This window comes from Ursus maritimus, unplaced genomic scaffold (genome assembly GCF_017311325.1).
Source record: "Ursus maritimus isolate PB19 unplaced genomic scaffold, ASM1731132v1 scaffold_26, whole genome shotgun sequence".
Lineage (NCBI taxonomy): Eukaryota > Metazoa > Chordata > Mammalia > Carnivora > Ursidae > Ursus > Ursus maritimus.
In genome coordinates this window covers 39322019-39334260 of record NW_024425119.1, presented here as the reverse complement: position 1 = coordinate 39334260, position 12242 = coordinate 39322019, and positions in this window count along the sequence as shown.

The window sequence follows — 12242 nt, the reverse complement described above, 5'->3', positions numbered from 1 at the left end:
TAGATTCACTGGTTGTTAACACCTCCCCATATTTGTTAGGTTGTTTTTGCTGAAACATACGAGAGTTGATTGCAGACATCAACTTCATTCCTAAATGCTTCATCATGTGCTTACCAAGAACAGATATTACCACATAACCACAAAACATGATCACACTCAGGAAATTGAATGTTGTTACAATCTTATCTAATATATAGTCCAATTCAAATTTTCCCAATTGTCCCAACAACGTCCTGATGACTTAAAAAAAAAAAAATCTGGGGTCCAGATTAGTTATGTCTCTCTTATTTTCTTAAAACCATAACAGTTTCCCAGCTGGGTTTTTTTTCCCTATAATACTGATATTTTTGAATACAACAGGCCAACTGTTTTAGAAATGTACCTCAATTTGTTTCCTTGTGGTCAGATTGAGTTTAAACGTTGTTGGTAAGAATATAGGTGACATTGTGTCCCTCCCAGTGCATCCCGCTGGGGGCATATGATGTCAGTTTGTCCCATTTTTGACGGTGTTAAATTTGATCACTTGGTTAAAGTGGTGTTCGCAGCATTTTCCTTCATCAGGGAGGATGTCACCTTAGAGAGGAGAGAAATGAGGGGAACTGAAAGGAGGAAGAGGAGGAGATCAGAGAAGAGACCTCAGAGAGAAAGGCGCTGCTTGTTCACCGTGTTCCCGGGGCCGAGGCTACATGGAGGGACTTGGTGCTTCCTGCGGCCAAGGTTGTGAACCATGGATCCGGCCCGAGCCATGCTGAGCATCTTCTTCGTCTCCCTTCCCTTCCCCTAAGGCCACGTCCTGCGCTAAGAGCTGAGATCCACTGGGTCAAAACCAAATTAAAAGAGGATACTTGTCCCGAATGCCTGCCTTCCACATCTGGGAGACGGTGCTGGCAACGAGCCGCTGATTTCTGGGAGCTGGTTTTCCACCCTGGGTTTTCTCCAGGATCTTTTCTCTTCCTAATCTGAAGGCTCAGGCACAACGCACAAGGGAGGAGTTCCATAGGCTGAACACCACTTTTTTACTGATGACAATATCTATTGACAGTATCAATGACAACCATCTCCACGCCACATTCTTCGGTTCAGGATTGATGGAAGAATTTCCGTGAGTTTGTATATATCTGTGAGTGTATATTCGCAGCCCTAACGGGGGAGCCCTCTGAGGCTTGTGAGATGAGGCGGTTGGATACTTGCTAAATAGTGTTCCTTTAAAAGACTGTATTATTGGGGCGCCTGGGTGGCACAGCGGTTAAGCGTCTGCCTTCAGCTCAGGGAGTGATCTCGGCGTTATGGGATCAAGCCCCACATCAGGCTCCTCCGCTATGAGCCTGCTTCTTCCTCTCCCGCTCCCCCTGCTTGTGTTCCCTCTCTCGCTGGCTGTCTCTATCTCTGTCAAATAAATAAATAAAATCTTAAAAAAAAAAGACTGTATTATTAAATATATTCTCACCTCTTACACACTCATATAAAGCTGGCTTCCTGGATCATTTCTGGCACAAGCCAAAGCAACTTTTTCCATGCTAACGGCTTAGTCAGGGAGATTGGGAAACAAAGGAAGAATGACCTTCTGGCTCTCTCCTTATTACTCTAAAAATTTTTAAGGAAAAGTGTGGGCACTACGATAGTCTATCTCCAAATACTTCAGCCGTCTTTCTCAAAAAGAACATTTTCTTACAGCACCAAAATAGCATTATCCCTCCCAACACAATTAAAGATATTTCCATCAAATACCTGGTACATCTTCAAGTTTCTCTGTTTGTAAGAGGGGAATTCGAATTAAATTTTGATGGGTTTGAAAAGCCCTCGAGAAGGAAGTGGGATTTTGACCAAGGCCTTGAATGATGACTAACAGCTACCTCATTGTGGCAGGACAGCTCCACGATTGCCCCCAAATGATCCCCATCTTCTGGTATTCATGCCCTTGGGTGATCCCCCCAGTTGTGTACGCGCTGGCCTAGTGATTTGCTTCTAGTTTGTAGACCACAGCAGAAGTGTTGGGATGGCACTTTGGGGATTAGGCTACCAGAGACGACGGCTTCCATCTTGCTAGAGGACTCTCTCCTTTGCTGGCTTTGATGAAGAAGCTGTCATGTCGGAGAGGCCCATGCGGCCCGGCCAACCACCTGAAGGAAGTGAGTCCTGTCAGCAACCACCTGAACTGGACTGGGATTCTTTCTCATTCGAGCCTCAGATGAGACTGTGGCCCTGGCTGACCCTTTGCGTCTTTGTGAGATCCTGAAGGCTAGAGCAGCCAGCTAAGACATGTCCCAACTCCTGATCTACAAAAACTATGAGATAACAAATGTGTGTTGTTTTAAGATGCCCAATGTGTGGTAATGTGTTATGTAGCAACGTGTAACTAATACACACATGGAATAAAACAGCCTTGCATACGGACGTTGTTACCATCCCTTCTTACTGAGGAGGAAACCAAGGCTCAGAGAGGATTGTCCAGTGTACCAGTCATCCTTGGTTGCAAACACAGAAACAGACTCCAAGTAATGTGAGCAGAAAAGATATTTATTGGAAGCGCAGGGAATAACTTGCTCACAGAATTGATGGAAAGGCCAGAGTACTAGCCAGGCTTTAAAAACAGGCAGGAACCATGGAAGGGGCTGGTTTTGGAAGCTCTTGCCACTGTCACCGAATGCAGGGCGGCTGAGGGCACGATAAATTCTAAGCTGCTCTAGCTTCTTCGCATCACCAGCTCCAGACTCAAAGCCCTTATCGGGAGTGTCTGATCGTCTGAGCTTGGGTCAGCTTTGCACATGTCGGTACTTGGGATCAGCTCACAGTTGGTGCTCAAAAATCATTCGTTCAGTTTATAAACAAAAGACAAATCTGGTCCACGTGGAAGCCTGGTTTATGCCTCTAAGGCTCAGAAATTGATAGGACCCTTTGCTTTAATGCAATGACATTCCCAGCTCTTCCCAGGACTTCCGAATTTCCCGTACTGCCCCCCAGGGAGCAGGTAGGCGGAGAAGACTAGATTGAGGAGTGAAAAACTGGGAAGAGCAACAATGGGTTGCAGTGTCAGAAATCTGCCACCAGAGGGCACACGAGACTCAGAAATCTACTAAGGGAGCCTGAGGTTATGGGGCTGCAGGATTGTGTGGAATGGTGGAGAAGGCTGAGGAAGTCAGCCTTGAGCGGGGCTCTCTGCAGGCTGGGCTCTGGGGACCTAGAGAAGAAGGAGCAGTGGTGTGGGCGCCAACAGGTTTCTCTTGTCCTCGTGGCTCTGGCTGCACCCTCTTCCTACTGTTGGGGCTTTGGGCTCCCCTGGTCTTTGCTCTGAGATCTTGGGAGAACTTTGGACTCGTTTTTATGGCATCAATTTTCCAACCGTAAACACTCCCCCCACCCCATCAACCCCAGCTCAACGTTGGAGCAGGGGTGGGGTGAGGGGTGTGCCTCTGGCCCTGAAAATGGGGCAGGGTTGGGATGGGCAGTGGCTTTCCCAACCTAGACCATGCTTGCTGTTTCTTTCTTTCTTTCTTTCTTTCTTTCTTTCTTTCTTTCTTTCTTTCTTTCTTTCTTTCTTTCTTTCTTTCGATTTTTATTTATTTATTTGAGAGAGTGAGAGAGAGCAGAAAGCACAAGTGGGGAAGGGGGGGCAGGAAGGGAGGGGCAGAGGAAGAAGGAGAGGCAGACTGCCCGCTGAGCTGGGAGCCCAATGCGGTGCTCAACCCCAGGATCCTGAGATCATGACCCGAGCCCAAGGCAGACGCCTAACTGACTGAGCCCCCCAGGCGCCCCGAACCTAGAGCTTTCTATGGCAATAGGGCAGGAGGGTAGTTTGTCTTCTCCTCTGGACTGTAACTTCCAGTTCCTAGCACCATGCCTGGCATATAGTAGGTGCTCAATAAGTGTTTGTTGGTTGTTGATAATTATTTGGTACGAATAAACCATGCAGAGGGAACCGAGGCAGGCTCTGAGGGTACTCCAACTCCAGAACATTTCCTGAGTCCCTTCGCTTCTCAACAGCCCACTGTTGCCACCCTTGCCCAAGCCACTGCTCTTTCTCCCGGTACCACTAGGATTGCTTCTTAAGTGCTTTCTCTTGCATCTCTTGATCCCTTGATTTATTCTGTTCCCACCAGACAATGATCTTTTAAAACCGTAAATCAGATCATGCCACTTCCCAGCTTAACATCTTTTAAAGGCTTCTCATTACACTTTGAATGAAATCCAAACTCCTTACCTTGGCCTATGAGCTTCTGTACTAGTTAGGACATGCTCCCTCTCTGACCTCATCTTGTCCTCTCTTCCTCCAACACACTGCCCTTCAGCCTTACTGACTTTCTTTCTGTTTCTTGGACCCAGTGAGTTTGCTATTGCCTTAGGACTTGTGCATGAGTTGTTCCCTCTGCCTGAACGCTCTTCACCCAGATTCTTTGCATGGCTGATTCCTTGTCGTTCAGGTCTCTGAACGCCACTTCCTCAGAGAGGCCACTGACGATCCAGCCAAGGTTTTTCCCTCAGTCACTTCCTACCCATCCCATTTCTAATTGTCATCATGGCACTTACCACCATCAAATACCTTTTCATCTGTTCCTGGGTTTCTCCAGGAGGATTGAGAGCCAGTCTGCTTACTGTATCCCCAGCGCCTACTACTAGAATAGGACCGGGCCATAGTAAGCACTCAGTAAATATTCGTGCGAGGAACGTTTGAATGAATGCACGGTGGGGAGCGAAGGAATGGGCAAGGGAGGTCTGTATCCCTCTGGAGTCTACGGGCAATCATTTCGTTCCCGTGGGTGTTCACAGCTGTGGGACTGGTGGTGGCCAAGGCCTCCTCCAACTCTGCGACCTAGAGGAAGCCAGAGTCTTTGGGGTGCTGGTGGTAGTAGCAGTCAGGCTAGGGGGTGGTGGAGCAGGCAGGGTATATTTGCTGAATTGAATGAATGTGGGCTTTCTTTACACATCTTTCTTACTTTCGGAAAACGCAATGTGCAGAAATCTGATCTTTAAGCAGAGAAGTCAGGGAATGGCTATCTGCACTGTAGAAGGAACCCGTGCTTTGTCAAAGGGAGTAGGCAGAGGCTTGCTTAGCTCTTCCCCGAATAGCCTGGGGAAGGCTCAGGGGACTCGAGCCCATCCATTAGTTTTGTTACAGCGTATTTTCAACACTGGATATTTATAGTGTTGTCCACATATGAAACTTGCATTTACATGTAATACACTCTCCTTGTAGGAATTTCTTCTTCCTGAAAGTGAGAGGTTGCAACAACATCACGGTGACTGTGGTCTGTATTAGAAAAACTGAGGTTGGGGCGCCTGGGTGGCACAGCGGTTAAGCGTCTGCCTTCGGCTCAGGGCGTGATCCTGGCATTATGGGATCGAGCCTCACATCAGGCTCCTCCGCTGTGAGCCTGCTTCTTCCTCTCCCACTCCCCCTGCTTGTGTTCCCTCTCGCTGGCTGTCTCTATCTCTGTCGAATAAATAAATAAAATCTTAAAAAAAAAAAAAAGAAAAACCGAGGTCATTGAGACCAAGCTAGACTCGGAGAAATAGAAACAGTCCGTGCCAGCTGCCCGTCTCTCATCGCAGGGAGGTCCTTTCTGAATATTTTCCTTATTGTCGCGGTTCTCAAGCTAGGCTCAGCAGGGTTGGTGTTCCGCAAGTTGGATCAAGGTGTTCTGTCATGAGAATTCAGTAATAGCCATCTTGTCCTAGTTCAAAGAAAAAGAATCGGTAGCATTTTCTCACTGTTCAGGATTTTCCAATTTTTTTCCCCCTCAATCTTTGGTGCCTGCGATTCTAGACTCTGTCAGATCTGGCAGAGCACAGATTATGTAGTTCTTTTAATATGTTCTTATTTCATCATGTGGAGCTAAGAGTATCATTTCTTCCAGGGGCTCAGAGTAAGTCTGAGAACCACTGTCTTAGAGACTAGACTCCATTATGGGACCCCTCTGTACCTCGATTTTTCCCATGTCTAAGGGGGGCATGTTAGTAATCATAGCATCAGGAAGTTTTATGAGGATTGATGAGTTATTTTATGGTAAGGGCTTTGAAGAAAACTTGGCACATCGTAATGCTGTATAAGTGCTTGCTGTTACAATTACAAAAAGGATAGCAGCTGAATTAGATCATCTTTATGACCCCTTCCTGCTCTGATGTCTTATAAGACTGAAAATCCAATAATTGAGTATTTCCCATGTGCACTAGCTCGTGTTTCCTATCTATGGAATGAGAGCCTGGAATCATTTTTAAGGACCAGACAATCTATCGAGCTAGAAGAGATCCTATGTAAAGTGCTGATGCTGAGGAGCCAAAAAAAAAAGGGGGGGGTGCTGATGGTGGCTCTGCCCTCCAGCAAGGGCAGTGGAATTCAGGAAGTTGGACTAACACACCGGCCATACGCAAGGGTGGAGGAGGCCTGCGGGACTGAATGGACCCAGAGATGGACCCTTAGCACATTTCTCCAGCTTGCTTGGTTGGTGTCCAAGTTTGTTTTCATTCCAAAATAAAACGAAGGACAAAGCCTTCCATTCCAAAGTATAAAAATTTATAATGCGCATAGATGAATACAAATTTCAAAATTTCTTTCTTTAAAAAAGATTTTATTTATTTATTTGAGAGAGAGAGAGATTGAGAGAACGAGTGGAAGGAGGGGCAGAGGGAGAAGCAGACTCTCCACGGAGCAGGACTGGATCCCAGGACCCTGGGATCATGACGTGAGCCGAAGGCAGATGCTTAATGGACTGAACCACCCAGGTGCCCCCCCTTTTAAAGACAAATTTCAAAATTTCATAATTTCTTTTTCTCAATTGTTTTTTGTATTTTCACTATGTGGCCCACGAACATATTATTCTAAGAGGTAAATGGCAGATACTGGCTTCAGGTTGCAGGGGACATTTTTTTTTTTTTAAGATTTTATTTATTTATTTGAGAGACAGAGAGAGAGCTAAAGAGCACAAGGGGAGGAGAAGGAAATCAGGCTCCCCACAGAGCAGGAAGCCCAAAGTGGGGTGATCCCAGGACTCTGGGATCATGACCAGAGCCGAAGGCAGCAGGTTAACCAACTGAGCCACCCAGGCGCCCTGGGAGAGGAAATTTTGATAGTGGTGAGAACACTGGCTACTTGAAGGGAGAAGTCAGGTGAAGAGGCCCCAGAGGTCAAAGAATAGGCCAGGCTGGCATAACCGAGAATCACACATGGCAGAATAATCTGTCCCTTTCTCATTTCCCTTTTTTTTTTTCTTTTAGGATTTTATTTATTTATTTGACAGAGAGAGACAGCCAGCGAGAGAGGGAACACAAGCAGGGTGAGTGGGAGAGGAAGAAGCAGGCTCCCAGCGGAGCAGGGAGCCCTATGTGGGCCGATCCCAGGACCCTGGGATCATGCCCTTAGGCAGATGCTTAACAACTGAGCCACCCAGGCACCCCTCATTTCCCACTGTTGAACTGAGCCTTAAAATCCTGTAAGAAAGACAAGGCAGATAATTTTATCCCTATTTTATTTGATTTTTTATATGCTATTTTAATTTTATTTTAGTAGAGTCTTTTAAAATTCCCATTTTAGGGGCACCTGGCTGGCTCAGTGGGTAGGGAGTGCCACTCTTGATCTCAGGCTTGTGGGTGCAAGCCCCACTTTGGATGCGGAGATTACTTAAAAATAAAATCTCAAAGGGGCTCCTGGGTGGCTCAGTCGTTGAGCGGCTGACTTGATTTCAGCTCAGGTCATGATCTCAGGGTCCTGGGATAGAGCCCTGCATGGGCTCCCCACTCAGTGGGGAGTTGGCTTGAGGTTTCTTTCTCCCTCTGCACCCCCCTCTCTGGCCTGCCCATGCGCAAGCGCGCAAGCGCTCTCTCTCAGATAAATAAATCTTAAAAAAAAGTTTTTGTTTTTTAGATTTTATTTATTTGAGAGAGTGAGCAAGAGAGAGAAAAAGAGAGAAAGAGTGATTTTCCTAATTCCTCCCCTCTCTTCCTTGCCTCAAACTCTGTCCTGGGTTTAGGAATCCAAGAGGGGATTTGGCATGGACAAGAGTTGCGCTTTGAAGGACTAGAACGTGGAAGGCGCTGAGGAGTGAACTGTAGTGGGACCTCAGGTGCGGGTGCGGAAGAGGCTGCCAAAGAGAAGGAGGAGCTACAGGTGTGGTTGAGGGAACCACTGGCCAGGCCTCCAAGGGAAGCCAGGCAGGCTGCCCTCTTCCCAGCTCTGGGGCAATGGCACTCATTCCAAAGTCAGACTCACCTATACTCTGGGAATTAACCCTCTTTCCCTTTCTGGCTATACCCTGTTTCAAACCCTTTAAGGGTTAAAGCCACTTCCACGTGATTTTCCCATCACCCAGGTAACCTGGGTTGCTGCTTTGTGCGAGAAAACATGGGAAATAAATAAAAGTCCCAAACAATTTTTCAGTATGTGCACCTAGCCATGCACGCCCCCTTCACCCCCACCCTCAACAGGGAAGCACAACCCGTGGGTAAAAGGTGCCCGGGGGAGGGGCTCTGCACGTTCGCAGGTGCGGGGGAGGGGCTGCCCAGAGAGGGAGGGGAAGAGAGAGAAAGGGAAAGGGGCCAGTGGGGGGAAGCGCCCCTTCCTTCAGTCCCCCTTTTGGGCTCTGGGTGCAGCAGATTCGCGTTGGGTCGGTGCCCCAGAGGGTTGGGGGAGGAAGAAACAAGTGGCGTGTGGGGAAGCAGGCCGCACACACCTGGCGCCCGGTGGAATGAAATCTTAATTAATTATTAAACTGAGTTCCCGCGGGAGGGAGCGGGGCCGTGGCGGCTGGGCGGGAATGGCAGGGTGGGGGCTGGGGGAGGGAGGAAGGGAGGAGGAGTGAGGAGTGGGCGCTGGGCGAGGGTTCAGCCCCGGGGGACCCCGGCCGGAAGGAAGCCGACCCTCCGTGGTCCGGGCGGGGGCCAGTCGCCGAGAAACAGAGTGCGTTTGCAGGCGCGCCCGGGGACCCCTGGGTGAGGGTGGGCGGAGAACGCCGCAGGAGGCAGCAGGGGGGGTGGAGGGAAGGGGCAGCGGGCGGGACGGCCCCCTCCCTCGGGGTCTTGATCCCAGAACAGAAGCCGCTTGTTTTCCCAGGACTGGGGGAGGGAGCGGCGGGAGAGAGGAGGGGGCGCGCGGAGGGAGGGGCGCTGCTCGGGCTCCCCCACCCCTACCCGGCTCCTCGGAAGGGGAGTGGGCCCCTGCGCGGGGCTCGGGAGGCGGAGGGGGAGGGGGCGCCCAGACAATAGGAGCTTGTGCCTTTAAGGCGGGGAGTCCGGGAGCCGGCGGGGAGGGGACTTCTGGATCCGGGGTAGAGGGCGGCTGTGCTGGCCAGCAAGGAGGGGGCGCGGGCCGGGCGGACTGCGGACGGCTGGAGGGACGGCCGGGACGCGCGGGCACGGAGCACGACCGCGGGAGGGCCGGCCGGCGGGCCGGAGCCCGCGGGGGCGGCGGGGCGGGGGCCCGGGGGAGGCGCGGAGCCGGGCCGGCAGGTGAGCCCGCGCGGAGGAGCGGCGGGGGGAGCGGCGGCGCTGGGCGCTCGGGTCTCGGGGGGCGTGAAGACTCCCGCGCGGCTCCCGAGAGTTTTTTTGTTGTTGCGGGCACGGAAGCGTGCGATGGGGAGGCTCGATAGTGTTTGGAGGGGAGCCTGAGGCCGTTGGGGCTGGAGAGAGAAATCTGGGAGGAGATGGGGGGCTCAGGCTCCCACCCTTCACTGCCTTCCTCCATCCGAAGCGAGTGCCCAGCTTGCTGGGACCTGGGGGAAGGCTTGTACTGGGGGAGGGGTGGCGGAGGGTTTTGCAGCGGGGCTGTGGGGTGAGCCTACGAGTTTGGGGTAGAGTGTGATTGTGTTTAGGGGAGGGGGCAGGCCGGGCGGAGGAGGGATGCCCTCTGCCTGTAGGAGTTCCCTCCACTCCCCTAACCCCAGACCTTGGCAATGAAAAGGGTGGTGTCAGGGCCCGCTGCAGGGGGCCGGGGGGAGCAGACTTGATTCTCAGCAGGGCCTGACTGAAAACCTAGACGTGGAAGCAGGCGGCGGGGATTCTCTTCCCATACCCTCCCCTTACCACAACACCCCTGTGAGGTGGAAAAACCTTGTGTGGTGGTGGTGGTGGGGGCTGTGTGGTTGGGTGTGGAAGCGGGAGCCTTCTGCAGTCTTCGGGGAGACCGAGGATTGGGGAAGGGAGGAGAAGGCAGTCCTGGACCTCCAGACACAGGCCCTGGGGGAGGCTCCTCTACATCTGGAAAGGCCTGGAATTGAGGCCCACTTCCCAGCATGGTGGGCGGTGCTGGCACTGAAGAGCCCTGCCTGGGCAGCGCCTTCTACCATGAACTTTCTGAAGTCGTTTGAAATCCCCTGGAGCCTCCTTGTGCCAGGGAGGGCAGGGACAGACCGAGGTGGCCAGGAAGAGGGTTTGGGAGAAGCAGTGGGCAGAGCTATCCTTGGGGCTGGGCCTTGGCCTGCCTCAGACTCTGGGTCCAGGCTGGAGAATCAGGGTTGGGAGGGACTTGAGGTCTGGGAGGCACTGGGCCTCCAGCTGCCAAGCTGAATGGCTATGCCTGTGGTGCCTGGAGCAGCAGATCTGTGAGAGAGAGCAAGGGACCAGGACCCAGGGGAGGAGGAAGTCAGAGGCACAGGCTCAGGAGCCTGTCCCTAGAGAAGAGGGAGGTGGTCTGTGGTTTATAGTGATGGGCTGTTTCTGGACAGTGAGGGTTGGGGGACCATATAGGGAAGTTCTGTGGCTTTGAACAGTGCCCTCCCCTGTTCCTTGTCATACCAGCCTAGTCTGGAGTGCCAGGAGTGCTGGGAGCCTGGTGAGTTCCCCAAGGTGGGCAGTGCCTGGAGTGGATCCCCAGGTGGGATGGCTGCAGTTAGTTGGACCATTACACAGCTCTGAAGCTATCCCCCTGGGGGGTCAGAGTGTTCTGGGGACAGTGTCTGCCCCTTCCTCTGTGGGTATGAGCCAGATGCTAGGATGTGCTTCCAGGAGGCTGGGAACACAGCCAAAAGCAGGTCCTTTGGGAAGAGAGGTCTGGGCCATTTGGGGAGGGGGGGTGGGATGGTAAATACAGGACAGGGGACTGGCGAGTAGGAGGAGGCTGAATGAAGTAAAATGTCATGGTGGGGGTGGTGGGAAACCTGCTCGCTCTGGGCTCTGTCTCCAGCAGCTCTGAGGACTGACAACCGCGGACACAGGCACAGATAGAACCAGGTGTCTGGCTGGCTGGGGAGATGTGTGCTCTTGCTTATGACTTTTCTCTCTTTCCATTTCTTGGACAGGGGCAGACTTTTGGGTTCCAAGTGGTGTAGGGTGGGGGAGAAGAACTCACTTATCGAGTATGTACTGTGTGACAGATACTGTTGGAATCTTTCCTCACAACTGTTACTATTCCCATTTTACAGATGAAGAAACTGAGGCAGGGAGGCAGGCACATGTTCAAGGCTGTGCAGCTGGCACATAATCACTCTCAGGTTTGAAGCCTGGTTTTGCTCCAAAGATCATGCTTGTAATGAAGTATTTTGTGGTGATTTTTTCCAAATGCCAACCTGACCCAAAGTCTTGGATTTCTGATCTGTCCCTCCAGAGGGTGGTGGTGGTGGTGTGAAGGGGTTGAAGGGATATGGGAGAGGGGATATCTGCTCTGTGGGGTATGGGAGAAGGGGCGCTGAGAGAGGTTGGCTGAGGGCGAACTAGGGGCGGTTTCCAGCCTGCAGAGAGGTCTCCAGTCTGCTTTGTCTTTTGTGGGCCTGTGGGTGTCTGCTTGAAGCGCCACTTGTCTGCCCCCCCCCCAGGTGTCCCCTAGTGAGTACAAATGTCAAGGCTGCTGGCTCTCAAGTTTTAAGTACCGGGAGCCCCAGGGTGCCCTGTGGGCATGGAGGAGATGACAGTGCGCTCATCCTCACTTTCCCTTGAGCTGGGCTCAGCTCAGAGGAACGCTGAGGCTGTTGTCACGGAGCCCTCCCTGTACTGGTTCAAGGCGCTACACCCTCCAGGAGACCTGAGATCTGGGGTGGGTTCGGTGGCCCCGGATCTCTGTAACTTGGGCCAGTCCTATAAAGCGGCTGTGCATCTTGTTTTCCTTTCCTTCTTTCCTTTCTTTTTTTGCCCCCTGTGAAATCTGTGCTCCAGGTGGCCCCAGAAGCAGCTGCACAGGGTTTTGGTGAAGATCAGACGGAATTCGGCATGTGAGAGAACCTCGGAAAGTTTAAATTAGCCCAGAGAAAGCATTGTCTACCCAGCCATTCGACGAACGTTTATTTAGACTCTGCTAGGTGTGGCAGAGACGGCAGTGAGCAGAA